This window comes from Amblyomma americanum, chromosome 7 (assembly GCF_052857255.1).
Source record: "Amblyomma americanum isolate KBUSLIRL-KWMA chromosome 7, ASM5285725v1, whole genome shotgun sequence".
NCBI lineage: Eukaryota > Metazoa > Arthropoda > Arachnida > Ixodida > Ixodidae > Amblyomma > Amblyomma americanum.
The window spans coordinates 50,060,040-50,085,072 of record NC_135503.1 but is presented as its reverse complement, the minus strand read 5'-3'; the positions used below and the strand labels follow the sequence as shown (position 1 = coordinate 50,085,072).

General features: G+C 45.9%; 1 long non-coding RNA gene across 1 annotated transcript in view; it reads left to right on the top strand.

Moving 5' to 3' along the window:
* LOC144097104 (uncharacterized) overlaps nt 1-25,033 on the top strand; it is a 506,086-nt gene that overhangs the window by 315,276 nt on the left and 165,777 nt on the right. The window lies entirely within an intron of this gene.

The following is a 25,033-nucleotide window of genomic DNA, read 5'->3' as shown; positions in this document are numbered from 1 at the left end:
TACGACAGTTGCTGTTTTTGGAGGCCTAGAGAATTGAAGGGTAATATCCGTAGGTCGTGGAATAATGGGTTGCGGAGGTGGCCCTGCTTAGAATGCGTTATGATTCGTAATGATCGTTTCTGCAATTTTCTGATTGGCTGGACATAGCTATTGTAGGTTCATCCCCATGATTCCAGGCAGTATGAGAGACTGTGGATAAAGGAGAAATATGAAATACGTAATATATTTGTGCAAAAAAAGTAACGAGCTTGAAGTAGTTATTAGGATTGGCGCCAGTAGGCCTCGTGATTTGCCACCGAGACAGCAACTCTCGCCATGTGTCAGCGTGGTGCCATTACCGCGCTTCGCCTAGTCATGGCGTGGGACCAAACGGGGAGAAGGATTTTGAGAAAATCCGCTTTCAGGAGTCCCCGTCGCGGCCAGCAAGCGGCCGCGGCCGTCTTCAAACCTTCCGCGGGCTCAGTACTGGCACAACCAATAGGCTTCCCAGGATCCGAACGAGCAAGAGCTCCAGCGTGGGAGTGAACCTTTTCGGATGTCTTCGGTGCTGCTCGTCCACACCAGTCGTCGGCCTCGCTAATGGCACAACCACTTTGGATTATCTCCCGACCCGGTGCTTCGTCTTTGCACGTCGGATTCTTCGAATGAAGAATAGGGGTCACCGACCGTGGGAGTTTGGCGGGCCTAACCGCGGCCCGGCCGGACTCCGACAGCGTCCCCCCCTATCTCGGGCTCAACTCATGCCAGGGCCGTGTCCATGTGTGCGGGGGTGTCCGTTTGTTCCCTTCCCCCCCTACATTCCCTATCCCCCCTCCCCTGGTCCCCAAGAGTGATGCCCAAAGGGCCAACATACGTTTGGGCCAGTATCCCCCTCCCCCTCTTCATAGCAACAACCACCACCACCACCGTTTGTGCGTGCGAGTGAAAGTTTTCGGCCACTCCTACTACGGCGAGAGCGTCCTCAACCTGGGGAATTTAGGGAAAAAGAAATGTATAAAACTTGGACGGCGGGTGCCGTTGGAGCAGCTCACTTCTGTACTAACATGCTTGTAAATATGTAATTAGAACCGAGTCTTCTTTCTCCACTAACGCACTCCTTCACTCAGCGGCACTCCTATCCGGGATTGAGCGGGCGTCGTCTAGACCGAGGTTGACCGAGTAATTCTGGTTAGCTCGGGTTAGTTCGGAGGAGCGTCGCGCAAGCTGCAGCCAATGGGAGGAAGCTGGGGTAAGTTTGAAGGAGCGTCGCGCAAGCTGCAGCCAATGGGAGGAGGGCGTAGCGCCAGTCAGCGCCGAGTGGAGAGAGAGGGTGTGAAGGTGAAGAGCGAGAATTAAACCCGGTTGCGTGCACATGCAGATGCCAGAAGGAAGATGCGAAGAACGAACGAGTAGACTCGGTTTAACTACGTTAAAACCCTACCACTTTTTTTTTTCTTAATGGTGACCCATTGCGAAGCCAAAATTTTAAGCTCGACAGTTCGAACTGTTCCTCAGGTCGTTTACTAACCTCATTTGATCCCGTCCGCACATTCATCAGAAATTCGATTTTGCTTATGAAGGCAATGAAGAGTGGAGTGTTCTTTCTGTAAACAACACACGTGTCTTAACCTAACCTAACCTAACCTAACCTAACCTAACCTAACCTAACCTAACCTAACCGTGCATCAGCTCGACCATGCGACACGAGAAAGCTTCGTGTTTGGGAGAAAGTTTCGCATCGACCCGACACGCTTCGATTTCAACCGAGATCGATGCGACGCGCTGTTTCTTGTGGTCTCACTCGATGCGTGGTTTTTTCGGGGTGACGCGTGTCGCTCAGCTCAAAGCTGATGCTTGCAGCAAGGTCTTCGCAATTGCAGTCAACCTGACGTGGATGATACTACTCCGTTATGCAAAAAAATAAAATAAAACATGTTGGTCAGAAGGAAACTAAATCTCTCAAGCCTGTGCCAAGTGTGAACTAGAAATATTTATATTAAGTTGTCTACGAGCTGGGAAGTGGTTAACGCCTGTGGCGACTGAATCAGTAAACCAGCCCATCATTCATATGAATCAATCGATCAATGTGAAGATTTGGTATGAAATGTGCTCTCAAATGTCAACTAAAACCGATCTCTCTTTTTTTTTCTCTGCCTAGGGGGCCGAAACCACTTTTCCTATTAAGCAGTCGTTGCCTTTGTTTCTTACTGCCATTCCAGCGCGACATTACATGCTGCGTTCAGCGGAATGAAACTTAGGGGTTTAATAATAGAACGATCTAAATGTAACATAATCACAGGCAGAATAAAGCAAAGGAAATAGGAATGAATGGTTTCTAAACAAACTTGAAATATTTTCAGAACAAGAAAAAAATTGAATAGAAATAAATGATAAACGAATGCATTTTGGTGCAATTTTGCATTTAGGCTGGTGGGTTGTTATGCGGAGAATAACGTCCTGGAGAGACATAGGGGGTTATGAGAGACTTCGTTGAGGGGGTTTGCAGAGTAATTTAGACCGCCTTGGTTTATTCAACGCGCGCTGACATCGCGCAACCTATAGGCTAATTTGTATTTCGCCTTGCACAAAATACGGTTGCGGAGGCCTGGTTTTAGACCGCGACCTGGGATCAGGAGCCGAACGCGAAAGCGCTGAACTGTCGCTGCGAGCGAATGCATTTTCTTGAGCTAATGTTAGACACTTTAGTTTATGAGGCATGCCGTGGTGCATGGATTCGAATCATTTCTAACCACCAGGTGTTCCTTAACGTGGGTAAAAATCACTGCATACATCCGGTATTCGTTATTCCACTTGCAACCAAAAAACAAGCACCGTGGACGGGAAGGATAGTGCATGGAAACTCGAGCTCCGCTGCCGTACTCAGCCGCTGCGGCGGGTTGATACAAAACGAAAAAATGCCTCTACTCTTATGCTTTCTCATGAATGCGTTTCATCGGCACAGCAAAGTTCTTGCTTGTGCGGCTGATGCTTTTGCTCTTTGCGGTCCACTGAAGCGACTCCACTATCCCATGTCATCTCACCAGTCTCATGACGTCGTGTGACCAGTTATGTGACGGCGACTCACGTCACAATCATGCGATGTCACGTGACCCCAAGTAATGGTGACTTTGTGATCACGAGATGTGCACCATCAAAGGCTTCGCTGTCGAATAGAAAAAAAAAGGGGGGATGGATCAGACTGAAGTTTGCTTAAACATTTAACATTTCACTCGCTGTGACGTCGAATTGGTTGGAGAATATGTGTTAAGTTACGCTATTGACCACTTACTCTGGGCGACATTTTTTACGACCAGTTGCTGAATCCAGAATCGGGCGAATGGGCTAATGATATCGCCCCTCACTGTAATTCACCCTGAAGCAACATGAAACTAAGTTTCATGCTGAACTGATCTAAAGCTATTCCTCACCACAGGAAATCGACGCTTGGCCACAAAAGAAGGAACATGCACAAGTATAAACTAAATACTCGTTGAGCAGTACGATTACCAAAACACAGCTCCGTCACTGAACGTCGCCATAGAGCGAGGAACGAGATCACATCGCTCACAAGCCGAAATGAAGCAACGCCAACGATCAAGATTAATGCCGGTTTTCTTGTCGGAATTAAGCTGACCAGCGCATGCACGTACACACCACTGCGTCTGCAACGTTCCGCTGCGTCGCCCGATGATTTCAAGCGGGCCGCGTCTCCGAGAATTATTAAGTATAGAAGAAGGGCGGGAGGCGGGTATCGTGAGAACGCGGCAAACACGTCCGAGCCGCTATCAGTGTACTCCGCGCTGGAGTGTGCTCACTTAAATGACGGATCGGCGGAAAGCAATTACGTCGGCTTAAACTCGGTAATTAATTGCGAGTCCGGGCACCTCCTCCCTTTACCCGAGAAACGCGCACAAACATGAGTCAGCCCGCAAGTGCAGCGCAGGGGGCCGACTCTTTTGGCTGTTCCCCTTTTACGGCGTTAATTATGGATAATCCGGCCGCTAGGCTCGAAGTTGCCGAGGCGAACGCGTACGTCGTGTCTCGCCAGCGTGTCTGGAGAGGCGGGGATGTCGAGGGATGGGGACAGGGCGGTGCGGGAAGGCAGGGGACGGAGGCTGGTGAGAACGGGGACTCGGTGTTTGTCAGGAGTGGGAAACAGGGACGCGTGTCTCACGACGCATCCATCCGATGCAGCCGTGTCGAGAAGATTAACTAGGTTTCGAGATAGCGAGCGGCTGAGCAGGGCAGGACGACACACGGCTGACGGAGCATGACAGGCGAGGCGGCTTCGCCACTTAGCGGACACCGCTAGTCAACCTTTTCCAGCACTGCATGTTTTTAACAGAGCAGAGTTGATAACCCTTGCGAGGAGCGCTGCTCGAAAGACATGTGAGCGTGCAGTGCTTTTTTTTTCTTTTTAATGGCTGAAGTGGTGCTTGAGACGAGTGCTTCGTGCTTGACTTGACCTGTAAAACGCAGAGTTTATTTAGCTTCTAGGAGAGTGGGTTGATATGAGAACAGGGAGGGAGAAAAAGTAGTGAAGGAAAAAGATTGATGCTCCCAAAAATGTTGAGGATGCTGCGAATTATGTCATGGGTAAAAGGCCTCGCATGCGGGAGGTGCGGGGTTCGATCCCCAGTGCCGCCGGGTGCCCACCGGTGATACAATGGGTACAAGCTTTCCCCTGGTCTGATGTTCGGCTTATTTAGGGTGAAATGCTTGGGAAATGGCTCTTTGGCCCCACCTTGAGAATTAAAAAAATACCTTGTGTCATGGCGCTCTTTGGCCATAGATTCCCTTGCACCATAAAAATTCATCATCATCATCTTGGGTAAAAGACGCAAAATAGAAGGTGTTCCTTTTTACAGCGCGTTCCAGCTAACATGAACCTGAGGCTTAAAAGAAAAAAAAACCGTACATACCTACAACTGGAGGCAAGCAACGTTTCGTTGGTGTTTGCCTGAAGCAGCTAGGGACGATTTTATTTATTATAGAGTAACGCATACTGATGCGCCTTTTGGTAGGTCACGCTTAGGCAAAAGAAATATGCGTTTGCCCCATTCCTTCTGTGTCTGTCATCTATCTGACCATTTTTTTTCCTTTTTAACAGGTGGCTGACAGCGGCAGGCACACCCTGTATTGGAGGTGAGACAGTTTAAGTCTCTTCTCAATTCGCACGTTAGTGAAAATCTCTTAAACTAATTAGATGTCGGCGAGCTTACGATATTCAGAACTAAATATTCTCCGGCTTGTGCGGATTTAGCGTAACTAATTTGTTTCGATTATTTAGCTTGACGGATTTCATTCTCCGAACCAAAGTCATGTGCAAAAAATAGCCCGAGTATTCTGAAATGAACAATAAAATCGGCAATAATTCCTCGCCGATAAACTGCTCACTTGTAAAACCTTGTCGAGTGTGAAAACCAGTTAATATAGACATAGTGTCCTGACAGCTCTTTAGCGATAAATACAATAAACATAAGAATGTGCACAGAAAAGAAAAGAAAAAATTTCAAGGAACGCGAAACGTTCGAAAGTAGGAAAAATAGAAACGAAGGGAAAATAATAGATTAAATGAACAGAAAAAGAAGGAAGAGAAAGGAATGCTGTGGAAAGAAAGATAGAATAAAGAAGGAGAGGACGAAGGAAATACGTAACCAAGAAAAGAATGTAAACACATGAAAAATAGAAGCAAGAAAAAGTAACCGAAGGAAACAGGAAAGAAAGAATAAAGAAAGAAGAAAGTAACAACTGAACGTGGGCTTAAGAACTCCTCACAAAGGCGAGCAATGTGACGGATGCGTGGCGACACAACTGAATTTTAGGTGCTTTGCAATGAAATTTTGCAATTTTCTTCTAATTTATTTTGCCCCATGCACATGCACAAACGCACAATATTATCTTATACTTTTGGCGTGAAGTTTTTAAGCGATTCGAACATTATTCACTGAAATATCTCGAAGCATAATTTACAGCAGTAATAGCGCGATATTTACTCGTGATAACGAGAAACAGTTTCTTTTTCTTTATAAATATTGAGACCCTTTTGCCAGCTGCTATACTCACACTTCTCAAGCCACCCCTCTCTTCTTTCCTTCATCTCTTTTTATTCATCCATAATAGATGCCTATGCATAGTCTTTATAGAGTTTTAGCATCCATTACCAAATGGCTACTTAAGTGAGTTGAAGAAAGCAATGCGCATAGCCCGTTGCCATAAGATGAACGCCGATCTATGGCACAGTTTTGAAATATTGCAGAACAAGAGCTGCTGTGAGCGGGAGGCAGATATTAATCAATACAATACGGATCCATCAAAAGTAGATTCATGGAGGATAAGAAGGAGGGTAACGCTTTCTCTTTCATCCGGCTTGAAATTGTACTTCCGAGGTGAAGTTAAAATGACAACGTAGGAAAACTGCTTTTTCATCGCGGTGGTTTAGGCTCGAACACGGCTCATCAAAAAGCGATGGGAAATCTCGAAAAAATGAAGCCGGCGCGCCGTGTTGTCGACATGTCCACCGATGTCCGAGCGAAAACCGATACCGTGTCGGCGGAAGAAGATGTCGTCACAGCTGTTTTTAGGATTCTATATATAAAAAAAGAAAATTCGGACACCGCTACGCTTTCTTGTTGCAGATGAAAATAGTTTAATGTTGAACAAGTGTCGTGAGCAGCCTTTACTTTTCGCGAAAGTGCGAACGTGTGCGGCGCACAACTGGTTCTCATAGAACCTCACGTAGCGCTCTAAGTTTAAATGATCCCAGTTGCCTGTACTGGTTCTGCGCTTATTGCCTCTATTGCTGACGGTGTTTCTTTGCGATGTCGACGTGAGATTTGCGCATTTAGAATTTGCAGAACGAGCGTGATGAAAATCACAAGGTGCCTTTTTTTTTTGAGCAGGAAGGGCTTGAGTATGTGGACTTTAGGCGTGTTCTTTAGGCGTGTAAAACAAAACAACGGCCTACCGGTATGTTTCATCGCCTGTATCGGTTATTATGCTTTCTTCTTCGTCCTACACAGTTAAAACCGCAGCCAGCCTTCATCACGTCGCTGCATTACATAACCGATCTGTTCGTCACACAACATGCTCCGCTTACGTAGTACACGCTATAACCGCTCAGCATGACGTATTCCTGGTTCACGCTCCCCTGGCCTAACGTCGTGGATGACCAGGCAGCACTAAGCATTTAAAGAAAACTATCAAAGGCCATGAGGAACAAATAATAGGTAATAGCAGCAACAACTTTGGCGGTGGCCCAGTAGTAAAGGATTCGACTGCTATGCGACAGCTCCTGGATTGAAACATTGGCACAGGTGGCATAAGGGCAGTGTATCTAATGGCTATATAGAGATGAAGTTTAACATTCCACGGCCCGAAAGGCCTTGAAAAGGCGACATTCGACAAATGCGTCGTACAACCATTGTGCTTAGAAGTTGTCGTGAGTGTTTGGTTTGGTTTATGGAGGTTTAACGTCCCAAAGCGACTCAGGCTATGAGAGACGCCGTAGTGAAGGGCTCCGGGAATTTCGACCACCTGGGGTTCTTTAACGTGCACTGACATCGCACAGTACACGGGCCTCTAGAATTTCGCCTCCATCGAAATTCGACCGCCACGGCCGGGATCGAACCCGCGTCTTTCGGGCCAGCAGCCGAGCGCCATAACCACTCAGCCACCGCGGCGGCTCTTGTCGTGAGTGTACGGATCTATTAAAACTATTAAACGCTGGTTGTTTGCTTGATTATCCTACAGTTCACAAAGTTAGACTTCGTGATTAGTGTTTTGCGCCAAACAGGGCCAACCGGTATGAACTCGTCTATCCTCGTGCGGAAAACCTGACGCTGCCCACCTGCTTCATTAAGGCGAAATGCGTACATGGCTCATCAGTCAAAATGCGGCGTTTACTGACCATCCACGAGAAACGGCAAGAAAACCAACGTGACCTCATGACCTCATCGGCAGTACCTACTTCATCAGGAATGAAAGAAAAAAATTTCTTATCAAGCATCGTTCTCTACTGGACTTCATCAAATCCGCTAACCTTTTTCCATTCATTTAATCTATACTACATCATTCATCACACCTTCACCCATCATTGATGCCCTGGGGCAATAAATTTCGCTTAAAAAAAAAGTCTGTTTCGAACCCCGGCCACGACAATTCACTGTGACATCACCGTGGTCCCGGAACCGGAATGACGTCATCAGAACAAGTGAAAATAGAAGTGACGTTAGCAAAAACATAAGTGGCGTTAGCTAAATCGAAAGTGACGTCAGGCTCGTTTAAACTCACGCTTTATATGTACGCGTGTGTCGCGTGGTCTTTCCTAAAGGCCTTCACTCTAAAGCCCTTTATTTAAAGACCCTTTATTTAAAGGCACGGAGAGGCCTTTCAGACCTGAGTACTACTTACTATCTAGTACTAGATAGTAAACAAATATAGTTAACTAATATTCCACGATGACGCAGAAAAGTTTTCTCATTCAAAGTACGTAAGCAGTCTTAAGAGCCCTGTAATTTTTACGGCTATGCTAACCTTCTCGCACTAAGTAGGAATGACTGCGAGTCGGAGACCTTTCAATAACTTATTATCTGGCACCATGCAGCTCTTAACTGGTGTACTTTATTTTTATATTTCTCCCTTTTTTAGGTTCTGTATGAGTCATGCTCTTATGAGAGGATTTTTTCTGTCCACGGATTCGTTAACTCCCACCGTCACTAGCATTATAAACATCGATGTACCAATGCCATTACCACCACCATCACTAATTTCAGCGCTGAGTAAGAAATGTTTCTCTGTGTTTGAGGAGGGAAAATAGCGAACAGCGCTAATTAGTCATCGGAGGAAAAGCCAGAAAAGAAAAGAATCCGCAAAAAAGAAATGAAACTCAAGCCGCAGCAGAAGTGCACGTCACGGAAGAGTTACTCCTTTCGTGAAAAACTTCGCCTTTTGCTGCGTAATTGAGCTTGTAGCTCGGAATTAAGAAAAAAAACTTGCACTTTTCAGAGCCGTCACCTTTGGAGGTATGTCTCCACGATCGCAACAAGGCGCGATAACAAGAGAGGAGTCATGAGAAACCACCGCAACGATTCTAATCTGATATGCAGCTTCACGTTCACGCACTGTAAGCGCGAAGGAGCTCTCGCGGAAACACAGAGGGGCGAAAGCTAACAAAATTATTCCTAGCCTCACTAGGCATGTTGAGTCCTAACCCGTGTTGTGTTAAAAGAGTGAAGGCTTGATTTTCGAGGGAACTGTGAGCGGCTCCTTCTAAATTTCTTTCTCTTCTTGTTTCTTCCATTCGCTGGGGAGTCAGCGCTTCATTAAAACTGTTTCCGTGTCTTAATACTATATTTGAACGTTGGTTTGAATAAGAGTCACGGTGTGAAAATAGAGCGCTTTAAGCATTCGCTCAAGGAATTGCTAAAAGTTAAAGATAAAGTCTAGAATATACTTTCCTAGCATAGAATTTAAAGGGGAGAGGTAGAGCTTAGTTTCAAATTATACCTTTTTTTTTAACTGTGAGAGCAGTAATACTCATCCCCGCGGGAATCTAATCTCTGTTGAAGTGAGGCCTCCAGCCTAAGCGAGGAACCTCCACACCGTCTTGAAGCATTACCCCCCCCCCCCCCCCCCCCCCCCTCCACGTCTAAAGGGCTGCCCACTCAACCACACACACCAAAGCAGTACCAGGTTTGTCAGGGAAGTTTTTTGGTAATTAAAAAAAAAACGCTTTTAGGGATAAAATTGTCGATCTAGCGGCATAGTATTACCAGTGTTGGCGGACACCAAAAGACTGGTGAATCGTTTTATGTAGTTTGCTGGTTAACTTATTTCTAATAATTAACTTTATAGCGCGTTGTCCAGTCCACATTTCTTGTGAATGTCTCGTATTTTGCGCTGACGTTTGTACGTAGAGCTATGTACCGACTAGCCGAGCAACAAGCGTTACTTGAGAACTTTTTAACTATTAGAGCTCGGCGCCTAGTTGCAATCAGAGAATTGTAGCCGGTCGTTAGTAATAGGCATATAAGTTTTTCGATTTTCAAAAACTGGATTATCCTAGGTGCTGTGGCTCACCAAAATATGGCTACATCGTGCCAAAATACATGGGCTTACGGTAAGCACGCAGGCAAAGAAACCTTTCCAGTGCGCGTAACTAGTCAAAAAAGCCAAATTTTGTCGCACTACAGCCCAAAGAAAGTCGCTTTTTCTAAATTATAAAAACTGATAGGGCTATTAATAAGGACCGGCTACAAATATATAATGGCGCGGCTAGGCGCCTAACTCTATTAGCTAAAAAGTTAATTATTAAAATTTAGTTAACCAGCTCAGCATCTTAAATGATTCACCGATTTTCAGGTCTCCGTCAACACTGGTAATACTTTGCTGAAAAGGACATATTTTTACCTCAAAAACTTATTTCCTACCGCGGCGGCTGCGTTTTTTTTGGAGGAAAAACGCTAAGGCGCCTGTGTGCTGTGCGATGTCAGTGCACGTTAAAGATCCCCAGTTGGTCGAAATTATTCCGGAGCCCTCCACTACGGCACCTCTTCTTCCTTCCTTCTTTCACTCCCTCCTTTATCCCTTCCCTTACGGCGCGGTTCAGGTGTCCAACGATATATGAGACAGATACTGCGCCATTCCCTTTCCCCCTAAAACCAATTATTATTATTATTACTTAAATCTTCCCTGAATCACCTGGTACACGCATTGAGGGTACGTCCAACTTATCACAGAATTGCCGCATCATATGTCTGAGCGTACCGTAATTCTTTTGGTTTGTTATTTCCTGGAGCACACACTTGCGATCTTAAATATCACATTGCCTATCGAAAAAAATTAACGCGCATATTATTACTTTTCCGTTATCCAGTGTAGGTGGACCGGAAATCAAGGTTGTTCAATTTATGGCAGCGCTGATAAGAAAAAAGTTCCTTCAAACTTCTGAAAACGTAAGAGCGCTTCTTGTTATTTGCCTCGTAAAGTCCCTCCGCCGGAGATTAAAACCCTCGCGGCTGTAAAAATTTCTATGGCGGGCTCCGGCGGCTCTCGAGCACGGAGAAGGTCCCTGGCTCTCCCGTGCCAATCGTGCGGCGTCGGCAGCCAGGGGTGGCGTAAAAGACGGCGCGTAATTAGCTGCAGAGCGTTCAAACGAGCTCCGATAAGCCGCGGACGGTTTACCGGACGAGACTGTGGCTCCTCGAGCTTGTAATGAAAAATTCTTGGGTGCCCCCCCTCCCGCCCCCCTTCCCCCGAACACCGTTCTCCTATCTGGAGTGGGTGGCTGCGGCGGCAGCCAGAGAGAAGATATCGTTCCGCACCGAGGTCGCATGGAAGAGAGTTGCTAAGGCTCTGATGAATACGCCGCGTATTACGGTTTCTCTAGCGGCTCAGGGGATCGCCCGTAAAATCTCGGTTGCCTTAGTTGCTATCGCACAAAATTATGCGGAAGTTTAGAAGAATGTGAAGGACTGGATGAATAGAGGTGACTGGGAGAGATTAGGTGGTGAACCAGGAGGCTGACGCTGAGGCTGGTGTGTGAACCAGGATGCTGAGGCTGACTAATCCACCATGGCAGAAAGGAAAAGCTGTTGGCTTCATCATTTTCTTCGTACAACACTTTGTCCTCTTCGTCCAGTAAGCCTAAATAACACGAGTAAGCTGTCCTCCTACCGAAGGGGTCACTAATTGCAGTGTGCACTTTCAAGGGTGTCGGTTATGCACTTCGCTATCCAGGTACCTGGAGAGTCATTCCAGGTGACCTCTCCAGGATAAATGTTCACGCACAGAACCACATGAAAATTAGGAGTCGTGCGATGCTTTTAATTCAATTCTGTAATAAAGTAAATATTCCGAATTTCTCCTTCTCTGATAGGACGAAGAATCGATAGGAGCAGTTCTACCAAGCCCAGCATGTGACCTCATACGTCTGCAATGCAGAGCTCAGCCTAAGATCATCTGGGCAATAATGAAGAAAACCGAATATTTATACGCATACACAGTGTACAGCTCTCTGTCGGTACACTTTTATTCCAAGTCCTCACAGAGTGTCAGGCGTCTCCTAGCTAGTCTTCTGAACCTTACTATGCTCACGGAAACGTATGCACATCAAAGAGGGTTAAATGAAAGAGCCCGGATGCAGCTCCTACGCACTCAGTCACAGGCGCCTCCTAAGAGCAATCAACAAAAAGAGCCAGCAGCCGGGCTGTGTGTAACCCCGGTAAGGAACTAAAGTTTATTTCGGCATCCCGCAGATCCCCTGCTCTCTCGCGTTCCTTTCAGAAAAGGAAAGGAGGAAACGGGAGTGGGGTCACACACAACCCAAGAAGAAACAAAATAAACAGAAATAATAGTTGAATGGCAGTGGCGGGGAGGAGAGGCCTCTTCCGGGATAAGATCAACACGCTCCAGACGCTGTGCGGGCGGCGCTTATTGCAAGAAAAGACCGAGTAATAAGGACAGCGCGGCCAGTAGAGGACACTCGGCTGGCGCTCGGGATGGGAGAAATAACGGGCGCCGAGAAGCTTCTTTCTTTCACTGTCTTTCTTTCGTTGACTTTTCTTTCGCTTGCTTTCTGTCCCGGTCGTTCTAGGGAGCTAGGATGTGCTTGTCGCTGGAGTGATACGCTCAGTGATTGGATGATTAGCCGCCAAGCGGCTTGCGGAGAGTAAGAACTCGGCAGCAACTTTGATAGAGAGTGTGCGTCCCATGAAAAGTTGCTGTGCATGTGACTCAATTAACGGGCGGGAGAATTGAGTCATTCAACAAGGCGCTTAGCATTGACGTGAATGAATGAATTAATGAATGCGTTAATAGCCGACGGACTGAGTGAGCAGTTGATTACAAAGTATAAACATATTCTATAAATCATATTTGGACCGCTCCATGCACACAACGATCTTTCTTTCTTTCTTTCTTTCTTTCTTTTCTTTCTTTCTTTCTTTCTTTCTTTCTTTCTTTCTTTCTTTCTTTCTTTCTTTCTTTCTTTCTTTCTTTCTTTCTTTCTTTCTTTCTTTCTTTCTTTCTTTCTTTCTTTCTTCCTTTCTTTCTTACATGTCTTTCTTTCCTTCCTTCCTTCCTTCTTTCTTTCTTTCCTTCCTGTCTTTCTTTCTTTCTTTCTTCCTTTCTTTCTTTCTTTCTTTGTTTCTTTCCTTCTTTCTTTCTTCCTTTCTTTCTTTCTTTCTTTCTTTCTTTCCTGTCTTTCCTTCGTTATTTCTTTGTTTATTTCTTTCTTTCCTGTCTTTCTTTCGTTATTTCTTTGTTTGTTTGTTTCTCCCTTTCTTTCTTTCTTTCTTTCTTTCTTTCTTTCTGTTCGTACACCTTCCCATGTGTGGCGTCACCAACCGGGCATTGTCTGGTAAACTTTCCTACCTTTTCTTTTCTCTCACCTATGGGAGTGGGAATAACAGATTGTGCAGAAAGCTCATACTAAAATAAAAAGTGCCTCATAGAGAGTCCCTGCATATTTTGCAAAGCGTGTTAGGCGCAATGTCTTAGTTTTCGGTGCCTGGTCAATGTTCAACGCACTGTTTTGACTCTTTGTTCTTGCGGCGCTTTGCATTCGCCCGACCGACACCACACCAACGCGTTTGTAGCTTGGCTGCTCGTGCTTATGCTCATAAAACAGGAAATAAAAAATGGCTCATGTATCTGCGTATAATCAGCTTTTTTTCATTTATTGACTCATCAGATCCTCTCGTACATCTCACTTTCCCGAAACTTCCTAATAATAACACCAAAACGTGGCAAAAGGTGCGCGCTTTTTAGTTTCTTTGATGTGGAGCGCCTCTCGAAGGGAACGCTTTCTGTGGCCGATTTGATTCTGACTTGTTTCCTCCTCTCTCTCGCTTCCTGTCAGAGAGAAGGAGACGAAGAACCGGCCTCGGCAAGACGCTGGCTAAACGAGGCTGTAAGACCAAATGAGGAAAGGAAAAGCCTCGATTACTGCTTCGAACGTTAATTGAACCCTGGATATAGATAGAGCAAACTCATGTTTCCTAATGCGCGGGAATTGTGATTGGAAGCAAGCATTGCCGGGAATATAAAGAGCTCGTGTTTTTAACATATACGTGATTTTACCCCCTAGAAGTTGCTGTAATATAACCTAAAGTGGAAAGAGTACAGGAAAAGGCTGAAAGACGGAGAAGAAAAGGTACGAGACCCAAACAATGCGCGGCGCTTCAATAAATTCTCGAGATAAGAGGGCGGGAAAGAATTACAAAAACGGAGTGTGAAAATGCATGCAAAAATTACTTATCGATGACAAAACAAGAAAAATCAAAATAAAAAAAATAGATGGGTCTTGAAGAATTCTGTGCGCGCTTAAACGCAAACAAAGAACATTGATGCGTATACAAACCCTGAAAGCTGCAGCGCTCATGCAAACGTAAGTGGGGTTTCAAGAAATTGCGGCGAAATATACGGAAAGGACTTCGAGCTGAAAACTAAACAAAACAGGAAACGGCGTCTGGAGGCACTTTCGTCGCATGAGAACCAACGGGTTGGTCAAACAATAATAAACAAAAACAAACAAAAGAAAGAAATGCGAGGCTGTAACAACCGACTATAACAAAGTCCACAGCACGCGCTGTATATCCGAAAGCACGGAAGTGAACGTGAGTGTGTGTAGACCAAAATGTGCACCCCCGACGTCAGTAGGGGGAAGTGAAACGTGCTCTCAAGCAACCACAGACACAAAAATGAAGAGAGCAAAAAACAGGAAAAGCCCGGAGTGAGCACCGACCACCAGAACACTATCCACAGTCACGAGCCACGCCTCACATATACGGTGGCTGACACGTAACAGCAGTTATTGCGAACTACCCGCCCAACAGCAGCTCACCGATCCTCGGCGGGGCCCCAGTCAAGATGGGGAGGTGGGAAGAAAGGGGGTAAGGAAGCTCAGGGATCGGCGCTCGGTTGCGGTTGCGGCGCCTCTGTGGACCTAGGCTTCGTCAATGTTTGTATCGGCGGACGACCGCCGGTCCAGATTACTCGTCCGCTTTAGAGCGAACCGCTGCTCACCCCCCCCCCCCCCCCTCTTTCAGCGCGCGCGTCCAAGGAATTGGGTTGTTTGCTTTGACTCTGCTTCACGGGCCTGGTTCACCGCGATGCAGCAAGGAGGGAGGAGGCGGGGGACAGAGCCTCGGGCTCCAACACACCAGCGGCGAAATGTTGGGCGTTCCAAGCGGGGAAGAAGTGAAAGGACGTGCTCTGATAGCTCGGTCTTCTTCTGCCACCGTTCGACCGCCAAACGATTCGCGGCGGCTGCCGCTCTGATCTTATGGCCGATTATGGCGTCCAAATGATCCCTGCCCCCCTGGCTGCAGCCGGTGTCGCCACTGTTGCCCTATGTGGTCGTATGTGTTGGTCGTACAATCCTGCTCCTTTTGTTTTGTCTTTGTATATGCTGCGCTGAAATCAGAGGGCGCCCGCATCGCTAGCATCTCCCGTTCCTGCATTTCGTGCGCGACTGTACAGCCAGGGTCGTCTGTCTGCTTTGTGACCAAGGGCGCAGACGCCTGCGCGCCTTTTTCTTTCCCCCTCCCTTCGTTGTTTTGATTCGTCCGCCCTTTATGACTGGCGCTGCCATTAGTGTACACTACGCAATAAGCATTGAGCAATAAGCGGCTGGTCTGGCGGGGACTCCGCTTCTGTTCGCTCATATAGCGTATGGTACGTGGCCGCTTCGCGGAGATTGCCCTTCTTGCTACAAATTAATCCCGGCATGTCTCTCGGCGCCTGCGTAATGCTGGAGCGAATGAGGCACCGTCTCCAGAATTAAGCACGGCGGCAGGTCCGTTTCTGCGTTCGCTCGCACCACGATAGTGCGACCCTTCCAGGGGGCGCTAATGAAATGAGCGGACATGTCGCGTACATGGTGCATGGTAAGTTTGTAGTGCTGACAAATAAGCCAGGCATAAGAGATTACGGAGTCTGTTTGTGGGTGTACTAGTATAGCCAGTCTAGTTGATTATGTGTGCTGCCACCTAGGAATAACCAGTTGACCACGTAGACCACGTAGACTGCCAGCAGCGGGACGGATTGCGAGCTGTTTCTGGACTAAATGTTTCTCGAGGTCACCACTCATGAATAAACTAAATATATCCATAAATACAGTGCATGCTATAGATGGGTTCCACTGGTATATCCGAGTTTTGTTATAGTCGGATACAACTAGGGATTGAACGGCATTTCGGAAGCGGTGAAATTTCACACGTGCAAATGCATATAGACACAGTCGAGGGCTACTGCCTCCCTGTGTAGGTGTGAAACTTCAGTGCTTCCAAAATGTGCACCAACTAGCCCGATCTTCAAGAGCGACACGGGAAAAGGTCGTTGAAAGTATGAGCTTCAGCCAATATCGCCTACCAGTTGTCATGTCGCCATCGGTAATCCCTTTCTGCCATGGTGATTGCAAGTGCAAAGCAGTTGAATACGGTATGCATACAAAACCTCGAATCCTTTTGGCGGTAGGTCTCCTTTGAAGATAATTTGCCACTTCATTCCTGAGTTCCAGTCCCAGTACGATGTGTTATCTTAGTGCGAATTTCCAGACACGGTACGCTCATAGGTGATGAAAATAGGCTGTTAGTTAACTTAGGTAGCCAGAGCGCAAATAATGCATCTGACTAGTCAAAACATAACGAGGCAAAGTAAAACCATGAACCATTGAGTGACAATGTGCCGATATGTTCCCATTCTGAGACCGGCGCGCTACCTAACCAGACCAAGATTTTGGCACGCGTCATTACAACTCGAAATGACCAAAATGAGGCATTTAACTCTCCTTCATAAGGTGTGCATGCTCATGGTTTCCAGTGCATCTACTTTAAGGTGTAAAAATCACGGCGTTCTACCGTTTTTTTTGTTATTTATTTATTTCTTTACTTGTTTTAAATGTTAGCCGCCAGCATTATAAATATAGATATTTTTATCGAATGAGCCATGATGCCCTCATTGGCTGCATTCACTCGACGATACAAGTGCTCTTGCACACCGAATATTGTGCATGATGAAATAAAAATAAAAATTCCCGACGCCGGAATGAGAACATTGGCTAATGATGCTGGTGAGCCAGCGCAGCAGGAACATAACTGATGCCGAACCCTGGATTGGAAACGAACCACTCATGTCCATGCTCCAGTATCACAGTGAACGCATTTCTAGTCATTTTATGCATAGTGCGTCCTTTAGGATTGCGCGTAATTTGCAGTTTTTGTTTTGTTTTCAAGGACTCAGTGACAGCTCGTGAATGAAAACTAATAGTCATCGCCATCCGTGCGAGTTTCCTTGTGCTGAAGTATGTGCATGGTTGTCTGCATCGCGAATGCCTTGTTGAGACCTTGCTTGCCGACTGTGGCGCTCAGCGACATTATTAGGTGTCACATTATTAGGTCGACATTATTAGGTGTTTTCTGTTAGGCGTTAATTTCTTTGACATTTCTCCTGTAACGGTATCTTTCTCGCTCTTTCTACACGATTCCTCTTACTCCTTCCTGCTCATGCTTTTACTGCGACAGCCCGCCACGGTGACTCAGTGCCTTTTTCATTCTGCTACTTAGCCCAGGCTCGCAGGTTTGAATCCTGGCTATGATGGCCGCGTTTCAATCCAGGCGAAATGCGAAAGAATCTGCGCCTTGTGTGATATCGGCGCTTAATAAAGAACTTAAAAAGGCCTGAATTATCACGAAGCTTTCACCTGCGGCGTCCCACATAGCCCATTTCTTGCTTCGGGACGTTAAACCTTAAAATTTACCGCTTATTTACCACTGGTGTCTCTTATATCTAACGTGTCTGTTGTGTTATACGCAATTTAATTGGCGCATGTGACAAAGCGGGGCCTATTGACACTTGTCGAAAAACCTAACGCCACGTGACGTGGCTGTGAATATTAGGAGATAGAAATACAGAAAAAAATTGCATCACTCTTATACCCAAAGGCTTGAACTGAGTGTGTATGCGTGAGGTCTAACACCTCTAATCTACACGTGGACTGTGAGAGACGTCACAGCTGAGGGCTAAGGATTAATTTCGACCACCTGGGGTTCTTCCTGGAGGATATTTTGTGTTTCTTCTCCATAGAACTGTCGCCAAAGTGACCTGCATTCTATCCTGTGTTTTCAATCTCGACTTCACAACTGAATTCCATAGTCCTTGAGCTGCGGCGGTGAGTAATGCTGGAGCTGAGGACGTACGGAGAACACGTGCGCATGCGCACGCTCATCCACACGCGCTAGAACGCCAGAAACACGCATGCGCATACCTTCATCAGAACCCTTGCATTGTGAACTGCCGTTTGGAGAGTTATTCTCGATAACACAGCTCCCACGCAGACGCTCGGGGCTGTCTACGGTACGCTCATTGAATAAGGAAACATATTTTCGCCTTTCTCTGCCCTTTCTAAATGTACAGCCATCTTTGCTGAAGTGCTACCTCAGCAACAGGTTTCAGAGAGTGTTTGTCAAAAACTGCAGCTCATCCCTTTTTCCGATAAAGAGTGGCGTACCCCAGGGAAGTGTGTTAGGTCCGCTGTTGTTCAATACATACGTTAATGACTTGGTGAATATTGATAATACAGTAAAACTAGTGATATATGCTGATGATAGTACTATTCTTATTTCTGGCCCAAATGCTGATGGTTTAATCATGCAATGTAATGAATTTTTAGCTAAGCTATCCACATGGTCCAAGTTAAACAGACTTCAAATCAATTGCACTAAAACTAAAGCTATTATATTCCGCGCTAAAAACAAATTAGTTGAAATAAATCACACTATAACCTATGAGCACCAAGAAATTGAAATCGTTGACAACCATAAAATATTAGGTGTACATTTTTCTTCACATCTAACCTGGGATGCTCACATTGATCACCTTCGTAAAAAACTTTCCTCGATTACAGGAGTTATATCGCGCTGTCGTACTGTACTTCCACCCAAGATAAAACTTCAAGTATATCATGCTTTGTTTAACTCTCATTTAAGATACTGCAGTCTAGTTTGGTGCACAACCACAAAAACCAATTTAAATAAACTCCTGGTTTTACAGAAAAAAATCATCCGTTACATAGCAAATATTGAGCCCATGGAAACTACAAAGGGTGCATTTGAATCATTCAATATCATAAGTGTAGACAAGTTGTATGAATTTCGCCTATTACAGTCAATCTACTTTTCCTCCCCTGAAGTTACTAACCTTCTAAAGTCCTTGGCATCCTTAGAGCGACGAAATATTAGCGTGCAAACAAGAAATGTTGATGCGTGGGCAGTTCCTCATTTTCGTACATTTTATAAATATCAGTCACTTACCCATAACCTCCCTACAATACTAAACAAATATAGACACACAGTGGGCTTGAACAAAAAACAATTACATTCCTGTTTTGTGCAGTTGTGATCCATTAATTTTTGTTTGTTGTTTCCGCGTATGTGCTTTTCAGTTGTTTTATTTTGGTTTCAGTTCATTACTGGTAGATTTATGTGATTGACATCATTATTACCTGTCACAGTAACTGTTTTATTATTTCCCTATTACTGTCTACCTATGTACTATTCATCTATTATGTTTCTATTCTTTACGCTGCTGCCTTGTAATGGTCTCTTGGGCCTCGTCAAGCTTTTGTGTAGCTTTTAGCCCAAGAGACCATCCAGTTGTCTTCTGGAAAATAAAGATGTATGTATGTATGTACAGACGGTTAATAATAAAAAAAATAAAAAAAAAAAGTTTATCGCAGTCACTGCCAAGAAGAATTGACGTCAACACACACTTTCCCCGGAGCACCAGCCAACAGTAGGTTTGGTGTATAGGGTTCAACGTCCCAAATGGTGACCCAGGCTATGAGAGACGCCGTATAGGAGGGCTCCGGAAAATTTTTTCCACCTGAAGTTCTTTACCCTGCACTGACATCGAACAGTACACCGACCTTTAACATTTCGCTTCCATCGAAATACGGCGCAGCGGCCGGAATCGAACCCGCGTCTTTTAGGGAAGTAGCCGAGCACCATAACGTTCACTAATACAACGCGCCGGCGCCCAGCCTAGTCCAAGCAAAGAGCAGCTGCTCGCATATTATATAGATGTCCATCATTACTTGCTGTTCACTTATATTTTGGCGCCTTGAATGTGCTTTCCCGCCATATGTGGCAGCCCTGTATGCTGCGACACGAATGCTTGAAAAGCGCGGGTTTTCATTGCAGCATAGTACCACGCCACGGTATTCTTTTATGCGCGAATGCGCACAGCTATTGCTCTCCCGGTCTCATCGGTTGCGATGAAAGTCGCCGCATATAGGAAGTGCCTGCGACAGGTTTGTGTACTCTATCAAATGCTGCGCGTTTTATCTTTAAGAGTGGTACACAACAGTGGAAGGGTTGTCGGGACAAATATTGAGCACCGCATTCAGTCAGACACGTTACGCTACTACTGAACAATGGCGGCAACAATGGTCGATTATAAGGCAGTACGCCGGGAAGCCTTTGTCCTCAGTGTGAGCTAAGGAAGACTGGGATCTTAGGATGGAAAAGCAAGCTCCTCGCTGTGGCAAAGAAAAAAAAATTATCACCGACGATCAATGCGATTTTGAGGCAGAGTATGCGTTAGCATAATTGTGCCACAGTGGCCGATGGCGTGATCTAGTCAGTCATCGTGTGCCACGCTGCACCCCCTCCCCACCCACTTTACTTTTTGGTGACCAGTGTTTCTCGCCGCCCGTCGCATTCCACAGACTCACTCTCTCCACTTCCCTTCCTTCTTGCTCTTTCCTCCCCACGTCAATATGGTCTGACCGACTATATCTACTCGGCAGATTCTAAGATAGACGGAACGGCCAAACTTGCTCTGCAGCTTTATCAATGCGTTATCATTATAAAGGTAGGTGCAAGCGAAAATGGCGACCGCCATGTCAGTAGCCAGTGGCAGGTAGCAACCTGCCCACCGGCTACGAACGAACTTTGTAGACTGCTTGTACGAACTCAGTATATCCTCGTATATAGCGAACCTTAGTATGCCACCTCGGCCTTTGATATGGATATGTCGATCTTTGATATGAATGTAACGACCTTGTATATAACGAACTTCATGCATTAAGATGATGTTAGCGTTTTTCCAAGCTCCTTGTTCGTTCGTATGAGCCAATGTCCGTATATCGTATGGGGTTCCATACGAGTCTATGCCACACAGCCCTGGTTGTAGGGAACTTTCTTTGAGCCAGCATGAAGCTTGCGGAACTTGTTGCTTCACTGTTTTTTTTTCTTCATGAATTGCATAAAAGTTTTATATTTCTGACTGAAACGATGTAATTACAAGAGAGTACATAGGCCTTCATATCTGCCTTTATAACTGTATCCTAAGTTGCTCACGTCTGAAATACGCTGCGTTAGATGCAATAAATTGCACCGTTCAGGCAAACATAGGCATCTATGGCAGAGCGGATCTCTTCAAACTGCTGAAACATCTAGTTTTTAGCTGTGTTTTTTTTTTGTGAACGTCGCAGTTCTGTGGAGACCCTTAAGTTGTGAAATTTTTAGAGATCGAAACGATTCCTTGGGAAAGAGAGAACAAATGAAAAACATGGAGCTAGAAGATGTGATTTTGCGCACGACTGAAGATTTGTTTTTTAAAAATGTGTACCACCGCTCTGTTTGAATTGCGCTGCGGAAATGGAAATAAAAATGAAAATAAAAAGACAAACATCTTAATCTAGACAAATCGTACTTCTCCTCGGTGGATTTTACACGCTTTCAGTACAGAATATTTACGTATGCGGTAATTTTGAAAGTCAGGACTTTATCGGACCTTCGATGTTTCAACTCCCGGGCAATTCTGAACACTCGGTGGAAAGTTTACGGCCTTTGAAAAACGGGTGTCAATCTTTCTGCCCATCTATTCCTTCCTCCGTCAGTATATCCGCCCGTGCATTGTCCGTCCACCGCAGCGGTGGCCGAGTGGTTGAGCATCCGCCTCGCATGCGGGAGGTGCGGGGTTCGATCCCCAGTGCCGCCAAGTACCCACCGGTGATACAATGGGCACAAGCTTTCCCCTGGTCAGGTGCTCGGCTTATCTGGGGTGAAATGCTTGGAAAATAGGTAAATACTTTGTGCCATAGCGCTATTTGGCCATAGATGCCCTTGCGCCATAAAAACACATAATCATGAATCATGCATTGTCCGTCCGTTCGTCTAATAACTTGTCTGGCTCTCCGTCTACACATCCGTCTGTCCATCCTGCAATCCACACTTCTTCCTGCTCGTCAGAGGCGACAAGGGCCGGAAAGTTCTGGCGACCAGAAGTTGTCATGGCAAGCTCAACGCAGCTCCGAGGGAGAGTTGTCCAGACCTCCGTGCTGCTCAATATTTTACCAGAAGAGCTGCTCTGTTTTTCTGCCTGCTATCAGCGGAAGAGGGCGGCTTCTCCCCGTGTCTTTCCCCCCTTTCCACTCGGCGCCTGCATCTCTCAGCGGAGGCATCACTCTCTGCTACGGACGCCTCCGGTGCAACGCTTGCTCCTTCCCTGCGCGCTCGAGGAAGGCAAGCCTCTTCACGTTTGTTCGTTAGTTCGTTCGCCGTTGAAATATGCGCGGAGGGTCGTCCTAGCGGAGATCAGCGTAATTCGTACCGACGTTCGTCGTCTCCCCCTTCTATCTACTTTCCATCCCTCACTCCCTCCACCGCTCTTTCCCTCTCTCTTTTAGTTCATTTCTCGGATGTCTCACATTAGTCCTGTATTCTGCGCCAACAGTATATCTGCTTATACGAGTGCGGCACCGAGTGTTGAGTCTGAGGTGCAGCGTTCATACTCTATTCACGAAGGAGGGCAAACTTCGGAATGGCGAAGTTTGGGGAGGAAAGCCGAGTTTCGATGGGATTCGGTGCTGCGTAGATCATTGATGCGCAAGAAGAGACGACGTCGAGTGGTCTCCCGCCCCCTTACCACCGCACATCGTCCTCGATATTCAGCAAGTGGTGTGGAAAATGCGCCGCCATGTTTTATTGCCGACGTTCTTGTCGTCGTAACGCTGTTTGCTGCTAAAACGAGCTTAGACTGTCTCGACGCGTACGCCTCTGTGGAAAACAAATTCTTTCGCTCGAATGAACTCACGGACGCTCAAAAACGCATGCCACGTACAGCGGGTGCTAATGTAGCACGTTTGGATGCCATATCTAGGCACTGGCTTGCTTTAATTTCGCTGGATGCGTTATTACTAATTTCTTTTCCTGTTTTGCTCCCACTCTCTTGCTTCTATGAGCTGTTCGGAATGCAGAGCAGAATTCCCACGTGAGTAGAAGAAGGAAGAGCTCTGGAATATCTCGACATTCCTCTCACTATGCCTACTGCAACCGTAGTAAACGTTTCCCCGACGGCAAAACGGTAGGGGGGGGGGGGGGGGGGGGGGGTGGAACCCACCGCCTTACGGCTGGAACGAAATGCCACGCGAAAGTCTTGTTTGCAGGTTTTGTTTCCTCGCGCAGTGCTGTGAAACCGGGTGGTGTTAAACCTGGCCGAAGAATTTATCCCGCCCTGAGAGCGTTTGCCATTTAATGGCATCAGTCACCCGACATTTTAAACTTAAAGCTTAAATGCGGGACGAAAAAGATATATGTTTGTTTTTAGTTCGAAATATTACACCTTTTGTTTTATTCGCTTTAAAATAATACTATTACTAATAATACAATTACTTCTGCTGGTACCATCACCACTAATACTACTATTACGATGGCGATAGAGGCTAATATTAGATTACGATGGCAAAAGCGCCATAGCCTTCACTGAACCTATCCAACAAACGCGACGCTTTAAGACGACGCCAACAAGCGTTTGCTTCTTTATTGTCAGTTTGATGGCTACAGTGCTTTGCAAAGCGTTCTCTGATGGCTTCACGCGGCCATTATGCAGCTGCCTAAGTGTCATATCGTGCCCCCCGGATAAGTACAGAAGCACAGCGTTTCGTAATTCACAAAAGCCCTTCGTTCGATCCCTTACTCTCAACTCCGCTTTTTGTTCAAGCCAAGGTGGGTGAGTTTATTAGCGAACGCGTGTGAAGCCATTGAACGCATCCTGCGTCGTTTCGCTCTGTGTCCTAAAATATACGGTAGTGATCACCTTTGGCTTCCATCCGAATTGTTCAAATTTGTATTTGGCAGAGAAAAACGCAGTTTTCATGCAATTTCTTACGTCATTCGATTTTCTTGCCACTCGTATCCTTTTTTTTTCCTCAACCAGTTTCTTTCCCATTTCTTTTTTTTGTCTTGGCATTTAACTGTTCAAGAGGCGATCAATTGAGATTTTTCTTGGCGGTGCCAGCTTTGTAGCCGCACGGCTTTAGTTTTTCGGTTTCCCTCGGCCTAGCCATGTTCGTGTAAGAAGGAGCGAATGCTCTGAAGCAACACTCAAGGAAACCACACGTGAAAGGCAACCTTAGAGCAAATAAACCTCTCAATGATTTGGGGAAATGGAGGCGGTTTTCATATTCAGTCTGCTTTGTTTGTAGGTGCACTACTTCATTCTTTATAGTCTTCATCCCTGCTCTGCCCGCATGCTGGGCGAAAGAGAGCACCTCACTACTGGCGACAATTCACGAGACATGAGCGACAAAACTTTTGTTCTCTTTTTCTTCGCAAAACGATGCTTTATACATGAGTGTTCCAAACTTTATAGATTACCGCATTCCTTTATTTTGTTTAGTCATGTATAGAAAGAGGAGGAGAGTGGAGTAAAATACTTTTATTGATCGTCTTAATTTAGAGCACGCTTGTAACTAAGGGGGGGCCCGAGGAGCCCCTCGAAGTTGCTCTTTGCAGTGCTCTTGATGGGCTTGAACCTCCTTCCTCCCTCGGATATAAGAATTAATGTTGCCTCCTCTCCACTTGAAAACAAAATTGACTATCGATTTATGTAGCTAGGCCAAATGCGAATCAGAAATTAGATGCACTAGCACTTTCGTTTTCACTTTGGTTCCGTGTTCGTGTCCATTGTTCACGGATGGAAGTTTTTCGGAGAGCGACAGTTTTTTAATGCCCATATATGCGAATCGGTCATTATCTGGTTAACACTC